The 10533-nt window shown below is 35.9% G+C and overlaps 1 pseudogene; it reads left to right on the forward strand.

The window, feature by feature from the left end:
• Positions 1 to 7228: 7228 nt before the first annotated feature.
• LOC132425593 (ATP synthase subunit O, mitochondrial-like) lies at positions 7229 to 8849 on the forward strand (annotated as a pseudogene).
• Positions 8850 to 10533: the final 1684 nt, after the last annotated feature.

Here is a 10533-nt window from a genome sequence, read left to right on the forward strand (position 1 = left end):
TGTAGAAATCAAAGAGGAAATCAAAAACTACCTAGAAACAAATAACAATGGAGACACGACGACCCCAAACCTATGGGATTCAGCAAAAGCAGTTCTAAGAGGGAAGTTTATAGCAATACAGTCCTACTTTAAGAAACAGGAAACATCTCGAATAAACAACCTAACCTTGCAACTAAAGCAATTAGAGAAAGAAGAACAAAAAAACCTCAAAGTAGGCAGAAGGAAAGAAACCATAAAAATCAGATGAGAAATAAATGAAAAAGAAATGAAGGAAACAATAGCAAAGATCAATAAAACTAAAAGCTGCTTCCTTGAGAAGATAAACAAAATAGATAAACTATTAGCCAGACTCATTAATAAAAAAAGGGAGAAGACTCAAATCAATAGAATTAGAAATGAAAAAGGAGAAGTAACTGACACTGCAGAACTACAAACGATCATGAGAGATTACGACAAGCAACTCTATGCCAATAAAATAGATAACCTGGAAGAAATGGAAAAATTCTTAGAAATGCACAACCTGCCAAGACTGAATCAGGAAGAAATAGAAAATATGAACAGACCAATCACAAGCACTGAAATTGAAACTGTGATTAAAAATCTTCCAACAAACAAAAGCCCAGGACCAGATGGCTTCACAGGCGAATTCTATCAAACATTTAGAGAAGAGCTAACACCTATACTTCTCAAACTCTTCCAAAATATAGCAGAGGGATGAACACTCCCAAACTCATTCTACGAGGCCACCATCCCCGATACCAAAACCAGACAAGGATGTCACAAAGGAAGAAAACTACAGGCCAAGATCACTGATGAACATAGATGCAAAAATCCTCAACAAAATACTAGCAAACAGAATCCAGCAGCACATTAAAAGGATCATACACCATGATCAAGTGGGGTTTATTCCAGGAATGCAAAGATTCTTCAATATACGCAAATCAATCAACGTGATACACCATAGTAACAAATTGAAGAAGAAAAACATATGGTCATCTCAATAGATGCAGAGAAAGCTTTCGACAAAATTCAACACCAATTTATGATAAAAACCCTCCAGAAAGTAGGCATAGAGGGAACTTTCCTCAACATAATAAAGGCCATATATGACAAACCCACAGCCAACATCGTACTCAATGGTGAAAAACTGAAAACATTTCCACTAAGAGCAGGAACAAGTCAAAGTTGCCCACTCTCACCACTCTTATTCAACATAGTTTTGGAAGTTTTAGCCACAGCAATCAGAGAAGAAAAGGAAATAAAAGGAATCCAAATCGGAAAAGAAGAAGTAAAGCTGTCACTGTTTGCAGATGACATGATACTATACATAGAGAATCCTAAAGTTGCTACCAGAAAACTACTAGACCTAATCAATGAATTTGGTAAAGTAGCAGGATACAAAATTAATGCACAGAAATATCTGGCATTCCTATACACTAATGATGAAAAATCTGAAAGTGAAATCAAGAAAATACTCCCATTTCCTATTGCAACAAAAAGAATAAAATATCTAGGAATAAACCTACCTAAGGAGACAAAAGAGCTGTATGCAGAAAATTATAAGACACTGATGAAAGAAAGATGATACAAATAGATGGAGAGATATACCATGTTCTTGGATTGGAAGAATCAACAGTGTGAAAATGACTCTACTATCCAAAGCAATCTACAGATTCAATGCAATCCCTATCAAACTACCAATGGCATTTTTCTCAGAATTAGAACAAAAAATTTCACAATTTGCATGGAAACACAAAAGACTCTGAATAGCCAAAGCAATCTTGAGAACGAAAAACGGAGCTGGAGGAATCAGGCTCCCTGACTTCAGAGTATACTACAAAGCTACAGTAATCAAGACAGTATGGTACTGGCATAAAAACAGAAAGATAGATCAATGGAACAGGACAGAAAGCCCAGAGATAAACTCACATACATATGGTCACCTTATCTTTGATAAAGGAGGCAGGAATGTACAATGGAGAAAGGACAGCCTCTTCAATAAGTGGTGCTGGGAAAACTGGACAGGTACATGTAAAAGTATGAGATTAGAACACTCCCTAACACCATACACAAATATAAGCTCAAAATGGATTAAAGACCTAAATGTAAGGCCAGAAACTATCAAACTCTTAGAGGAAAACATAGGCAGAACACTCTATGACATAAATCACAGCAAGATCCTTTTTGACCCACCTCCTAGAGTAACAGAAAGAAAAACAAAAATTAACAAATGGGACCTAATGAAACTTCAAAGCTTTTGCACAGCAAAGGAAAGCATAAACAAGACGAAAAGACAACCCTCAGAATGGGAGAAAATATTTGCAAATGAAGCAACTGACACAGGATTAATCTCCAAAATTTACAAGCAGCTCTTGCAGCTCAATAACAAAAAAACACACAACCCAATCCAAAAATGGGCAGAAGACCTAAATAGACATTTCTCTAAAGAAGATATACAGACTGCCAACAAACACAGAAAAGAATGCTCAACATCATTAATCATTAGAGAAATGCAAATCAAAACTACAATGAGATATCATCTCACACCAGTCAGAATGGCCATCATCAAAAAATCTACAAACAATAAATGCTGGAGAGGGTGTGGAGAAAAGGGAACACTCTTGCACTGCTGGTGCGAATGTGAATTGGTTCAGCCACGATGGAGAACAGTATGGAGGTTCTTTAAAAAACTACAAATAGAACTACCATATGACCCAGTAATCCCACTACTGGGGATATACCCTGAGACAACCATAATTCAAAAAGAGTCATGGACCAAAATGTTCATTGCAGCTCTACTTACAATATCCAGGAGATGGAAACAACCTAAGTGTCCATCATGGGATGAATGGATAAAGAAGATGTGGCACATATATACAATGGAATATTACTTAGCCATAAAAAGAAACGAAATTAAGTTATTTGTAGTGAGGTGGATGGATCTAGAGTCTGTCATACAGAGTGAAGTAAGTCAGAACGAGAAAGTCAAATACCGTATGCTAACACATATATATGGAATCTAAGAAAAAAAATGTCATGAAGCACCTAGGGGTAAGATGGGAATAAAGACACAGACCTACTAGAGAATGGACTTGAGGATATGGGGTGGGGGAAGGGTAAGCTGTGACAAAGTGAGAGAGTGGCATGGACATATATACACTACCTAACGTAAAATAGATAGCTAGTGGGAAGCAGCTGCATAGCACAGGGAGATGAGCTGTGTGTTTTGTGACCACCTAGAGGGGTGGGATAGGGAGGGTGGGAGGGAGACGCAAGAGGGAGGAGGTATGGGAACATACGTATATGTATAACTGATTCACTTTGTTATAAAGCAGAAACTAACACACCATTGTAAAGCAATTATACTCTAATAAAGATGTAAAAAAAAAAAAAAGCTAAATAAAAAACCCTTACCACAAAATATACCAAACTACACCTCTTTCATTAAGTGAATTACTAGTGTTTCTATACCTGGAATGTTACATATGTTTTATTTACTAGATGTTTACATTTTGGGAAGGAAAACAGTATTGTTTGTTAAAAAAAATTAAATATTTGTAATTTGTTGTTCCCGACTAAAATTTTTATACCATAACAAAATTTGTTCTTTTCTCATGAATTTATAATTTCTAAATGAAGACAAGAAAGTATAAAATTGGGGGAAGAATGGGCTGTATTAATCAAATGATACCTTGATGTTTCTAAATAAGATTATTTTATTTTTAACACTAAACATGGGAGCTGTTTCTTAGCAAACTTGTTTGAAAGGACTAATGCTGTACTGTGTATTAGACTGCCCCATCCTGTATATGACGCAGATTTGATCTTTGTCTTCTTAAGTTCCTCTACTTTATTATGGTGGTTTTACTTTAAAAAAATACTATATTATTTCATGTCTTTAAAACAATGTTTAAATGTGATCTACAGAATATTACAAATGATTTTTTTAAAAAGTGCTGTGAAAATATTACAACCTAAATGAACTAAAAAAAAAAATTTAAAGAAAAGCTAGTGGTATCTCATCCTGTATCTCTCATAAACAAAATACATAGGTTCAATAACTGAGAGTTGAAAGATAAAGTTATCTCCTTTCACTATTATACCTAACAAGCACCTTCAAAATGTATACCTTCTGGGCTTCCCTGGTGGCACAGTGGTTGAGAGTCCGCCTGACTATGCAGGGGACGCGGGTTCGTGCCCCAGTCCGGGAAGATCCCACATGCTGAGGAGCGGCTGGGCCCGTGAGCCATGGCGGCTGAGGCATGGCCGCTGGGCCTGCGCGTCCGGAGCCTGTGCTCCGCAATGGGAGAGACCACAAGAGTGAGAGGCCCGCGTACTGCAAAAAAAAATAAATTATAAATAATTAAATAAAAAAATAAAAATACATAATCAGAGAACTTGAGGTTTCACCTTGGAGAGGTAGAGAACTGGAAAAAAAGCACTGTGCTACCCTTAGAAAAAAAAAGCTGGACACATTGTAAATTAACAATTTTTCTTGAACCCATCAGAAAACTGAGGTCATAGTGTAAACAACTAACAGAAAATCTGAAGAGACAGGCATAAGCACAAACAGGACCTGCGCATTTGCTTATTTGGGCCAAATGCTCACAAATGCCATACAAGCTAATAAGAAGAATCAGCCAGTAATTTTTAACTAATCAGATAGGCTAAGCATAGGCTAGAATAAGACTGTGATGACCCTGGGAGCCAGACTTAGGGGCTGTTGTGCCTTCCTGTAAGCTTTCTCTCCAGGAATCCCACAAGATGCTCATAGGATAAATCAAGATGAATCCTGAAAAAGCTTCCCCCATGATACTGGCTTGATACTGGGAAGAACAGCCACCACTGAAAACCCTGCCCAGACCCATGTCCTCTATATCTCCTAAGGAATACAAGTCTAATCTGCAGAGGGAAGGGCAACAAAATTGTTGCCTGAGGCAACTGGTGGAAACCCACTGAAGCTGGAGAAGAATAAAAAGGAAAAAAAGTTCTACCGCTGGGAGAACTAGCCCCAATATTACATCTGAAAAAGGGGCAGGAACACTTCTGAATGAAAATGATATAGTCAGAAACTTGGATCTATATGAAGACACGTAGAGTGTTGAAAGTAAATGAGGATAACAAAAATGTCTTTGTTTTTAATTGCTGTAAAAGATAATTAACTATATAAAGCAAAAAAGCTGTAACAATATATTGTGTTTACAGCATATAAGGCAATAACTGGGAATACACTGTTATAAGATTAATATACAGATGTTAAGTGGTATAATATTGTTTGAAGGTTGACTCAGATTATTTTAAAATATTACTGTAAATTCCAGAGCAACCACTAAAAACGTTCTTAAATGACATCTAAATATTAAGTCAACAGAGGAGATAAAATGGAATCATAAAAAAATGTACAATTAAACCCAGAGAAGTCAGCAAAAAATAATGGAACAGAAAACATCTAGCCTTAAGATTAAAGATTTTAATCCAACCACATTAATAATCATTTTAAATGTGAATTGCCTAACGTACCAGTAAAATATATATATATATATATATATATATTGGATTGGATAAAAAAACAAAACCTAACCATACACTAACCACAATAAATTCACTTTATATATAAAGATACAGATAGGTTTAAAACGAAAGGATACATATCATGAAAACACTAAAAGAAAGCTGGAGGAGATATATTAACTTCATAAAAAATAAACTACACAACAAGGAATATTATATTATCAGACCAAACAGTGATGTGACATAAAGTGATCAGTCATCCAGGATGACATAATAATCCTATAAGTGTATACATCTACACTTTAAAATATGTGAGGTAAAAACTAAAAACAGATAGGAATGAAAAGATAGACATGTTCACAATTATAGCTGGAGATATCAAGATGCCTCTCTTAGTCACTGATAGAACAAGTAGGAGGAAAATCAGTAGAAATATAGATGACCTGGACAACACTAAAAGTCAACTCGACTTAGCTGGTATTTATAAAACACTCTACCCAACAACAGCAGAATATAGATTCTTCCCAAGTTCAAACAGAACATTCCCAAAACAGACCATACTCAACCCTAAGACAAACCTTAACAAGTATAAAATAGAAATCATACAAAGATAGTATGTCTTAAACCATAACAGAATTAAACAAGATATCTGAAAAAAATCCTGAAATATCTGGAAATTAAACAACACACTTCTAAGTAAGCCAAGAGTCAAAGAGGAAGTCCCAAGGGAAATTTTAGAATATTTTAAACTAAATGAAAATGTATCAAAATTTGTGGGATGCAGCTACAGCAGTGCTTCGAGGGAAATTTATAGAATTAAACATTCATATTAGAAAAGAAGACCTGAGATCAGTAAACTATGCTTGAATAAAGAAATTAGAGAGCAAGAATAACAAATCCAAAGCAAGAAGAAGGAAGGGCATAATAAAGATGAGAGCAGAGATAAATAAAATTTAAACAGAAAAATAACAGGAAAAAATCAATAAAGCCAAAATCTGCTTCTTTGAAAACATCAATAAAATTGATCAACCTCTAGTCTGGCTGAAGAAGACACAAGTTACCAATATTAGGAATAAGAGGGGATATCACTACTTATCTCACAGACATTAAGATAATAATAAAAAATTATATGGCCATGTATTTGGCACAATTACACAAAACTTAGATGTAATATGCTAATCCCTTAAAAGGTGCAAAATACCAAAACTCACCTAAGAAATAGATAACATAAATATTTCTATATTGATTAAAGAAATTGAATTTGTAAGTTAAAACCTTCTCCCTGCCCTGAAAAAAAAGAAAACTCCTGCCCCAGATGGTTTTACTGAAAAAATTCTGAAAAATTTACTGTAAAATACAACATTCAAAGAAGAAATAATACTAATTCTACCTAATCTTTGTCAGAAAGTAGAATACTGAATACTTCCCAACTGATTCTATGAGGCCAAATTATCCTAATGTTAAAACCAATGACATTACAAGAAAGAAACACTTATAGCCCAATATTCCTCGTGAACACAGATGCAAAAATCCTCAACAAAATAGTAGCTAATTGAACACAGCAATATATTGAAAGGATAATACATAACACACAAGTGAAGTTCACCCCAGAAATTCAAGGATGGTTCAACATTTGAAAATCAATCAATGTAATTCACTGTATTAACAAACTAAATTTTAAAAGAAAGACCTCTGACCTACAGCCACCCAGAAGAAGATGGCCACCCCAGCAGTGTCTGGGCTCTCCCTGCAGGTGTGATGCTTCAGCACATCTGTGGTCAGGCCATTTGCCAAGCTTGTGATGAGGCCACCTGTTCAGATATATGGTATGTTTTTGTTTTTTTTTATACGTACGAGAATATTTACTGCAACGTTAGATATTTGTACTTGCAAAAACACTGGACACAACTTACAGCTGTTAAAAAAAACTGGCAATTTGCCCACATACTACCACAAAGGCAACTGCAGAGCAATATATATAACTTCACTGCTGCAAAACAAACTAAATAGTTTGTATGTCTGCATATCTATAGAAAAATACTGGAAGAATACCCACCAAACTACATATTCATAGCGACTGTCTCAAGTAAGGAGATTAAGGAAGGAATAAGACAGACCTTTCCCTTTTTTTTTTTTTTTTAACTGCTATTTTGTTTTTTGTATTGCTTGCGATTTTTACCATTAGCCTATAGTGCTTTTGCAATTTAAAAAGCAGGGAGCAGGGGAGAATGAGGAAATCAATGTTGGCAAGAACTCTGCAGCCCCTCGCTTAACAATTAGTAAATGCTACCATGGCAGGGACAAGATACTTCCTGAAGACCATGAGAGGAATGAGACAACGCCCCTCTTCATCACTTTCCCCCAGCCTAACATCCACTCACGGCTGTGCTTTGGTCACGATCCAGCCCCACCCTTCCAAGGTCAGCTCACAGGGCATGTCCTCCTGGATGCCTCCCCCAATACCTCCAGGCAGAGTCAAGGAATCTCCCCTTCGGACTCCTTGTCCATACTTCAGCAGACACTTATCACACTGCCACAATTATTTGCCCACAAATCTGTCCTCCCAGCTTGCTCTTTGTGTCTCCAAGAGCAGCGACTGTTCTCACCATCTTGCACTCCCTGGCAGTCAGCACAGTGACGGCGCTTGTGAGATGTACAAAGGACCCCAGGGCACCGTGGAGGCTGTGGTACAGGAGGGAGAGCCCTTGGCTCACCCTCACCTGCTGTTGTGATGTCGGGAAAGCTAATGAATTTATCTGCCTCTCGGGTTTTTCATTAGTAAAGTTTGAAAAACATGAGATCTGACTGCACGAGGTACGCAAAAGCGTTTTCTGATATGCTCTTTATTCTACTGCATTTAAACAGGATAAACTGAAGCAAGTAGAAAAGGAATAGTACAAATCTTGAAGGAACCCAAAACGGCTGCTTCTATTATGAATCCCTATGCAAAGCGTTCCATTAAAGTGAAAAGCTTAAATGACATGACAACAAAAGAGAGGTTTTCTCCCCTCATGTCCAACCTGCTCAATTTGCTTGCTGAAAATGGTCACTTGAACAATATCGCTGGAGTTATTTCTGCCTTTTCTACAATGAGTGTCCACCATAGAGAAGCACCTTGCAGAGTTACCACTGCAACTTCTTTAGATGAAGCCACTCTTACTGAATTAAAAAACGGTCCTGAAGAGCTTCCTAAGTAAAGGCCAAGTATTGAACTTGGAAGTTAAGACTGATCCATCAATCATGGGTGAAATGATTGTCCATACTGGAGAGAAATATGTTGAATGTCTGCAAATCCCAAGATTCAGAAGCTGAGCAGAGCAATGTGGGAGAGTTTCTAAAAGTTGATTTTCTGTCAGTGAAAATTCTTAAACTTGGAGCAACAATAAAATGCTTCCTGAACAGAAAAAAAAGAAAAAGATCTCAAAAGATACAAAAAAGCATTCAAGAAAATTCAACATCCATTAACAATAAAAAAAAAATCTTCATCAAATTAGGAACAGAAGAGAATTTCCTAAGCTTAATAAAGGACATCTGTGAAAAACCTATAGCTAACAGCATAGTTAATGGTGAGAGAATGAATTCTTTCCCTTTAAAATCCAGAACAAAGCAATGTTTCACTGCTATGGTATATAATACCATACTGGAAGTTCTAACCAGTGTTTTAAGAAAAAGTAGCCTTCACATAAATATGCCAAATTGTTTTTTGACAAAGGTGCAAAAGAAACTCAATAGAAAAAAAATAGTTTTCTCAAATGGTGTTGGAATAACTGGATGTCCATAGGCATAAAAAAAAAAAAGAAGCTCAACATAATCCTACTACCTTATACAAAACATTAACTCCAAGTGGAAAAATATATCATATACCTAACTTAAAATTATAAAACTGTCTAGAAGTAAACATAGGGGAAATGTGTGACCTTGGGGTTTGGCAATGAGTTTTTAGAGACAGTATCAACAGCATGATCCATAAAAGAAAACATTGACATAGGCATACCTCGTTTTACTGAGCTTTGCTTTATTGTGCTTCGCAGATACTGCATTTTTTTTTTTTTTTTTTTTTTTTTTTACAAATTGAATGTTTGGCAAGCCTGTATCATCAGATGCTGGTTAGAATTTTTCACCAATTAAGTATTTTTAAATTAAGGTATGTGCATTGTTTTTTTAGATATAATGCTATTTCACACTTAATAAGCTTCAGTATAGTGTAAACATATTTTTCATATGCACTGGGAAACAAAAAACTTCGTGTTAACTCGCTTTACTGTGATACTTTATTTCAGTGGTCTGGAACTGAACATACTATATCTCCAAGGTATGCCTGTAAATTGGACTTGATCAAAATTAAAAACTTCTGATCTGCAAAGACACTGTTAAGAGAATAAATACTCAAGCCACTAACTGGGAGAACATATCTGCAAACCACATATCCAATGAAGGATCTGTATAAAGAATATACAAATACTCTTCAAACTTAATAAGAAAATTTCCAATTAGAAAATGGGCAAAAGACTTGAACAGACACTTAACTAAAGAATGGCAAAGATATATGAAAAGATACTCAACATCATTAGTCATTAGGGAAGTGCGTATTAAAACAACAATTAGATACCACTACATACTTACTATAATGGCTAAAATAATAGTTAAAAAAACTAACAATACCAAATGCTGGTAAGAGTGCACAGCAATAGGAATTATTTATTGTTGGTGGGATTGCAAAAATGTTATAGTCACTCTGGAAAATTCTGGCAGTTTTTTCTAAATTTAAGTATACGTTTACTGCTATGGACCAAATGTTGGGGCCTCCCTAAAATTCATATCTTGACACCTAATTCCCAATGTGACGGTAAGTGGAGGTGGGACCTCTGAGTGGTGATTAGATCATGAGCCCTTATGAATGGGATTAGTGCCCTTATAAAAGGGACTCCAGATTGCTCTCTTGTCCCTTCTGCCATGTGAAGACACAGCAAGAAGATGGCCATCTATGAACCAGGAAGCGGCATCTTTCATCAGACACGGAAT

Source organism: Delphinus delphis, chromosome 5 (assembly GCF_949987515.2).
Source record: "Delphinus delphis chromosome 5, mDelDel1.2, whole genome shotgun sequence".
Taxonomy (NCBI): domain Eukaryota; kingdom Metazoa; phylum Chordata; class Mammalia; order Artiodactyla; family Delphinidae; genus Delphinus; species Delphinus delphis.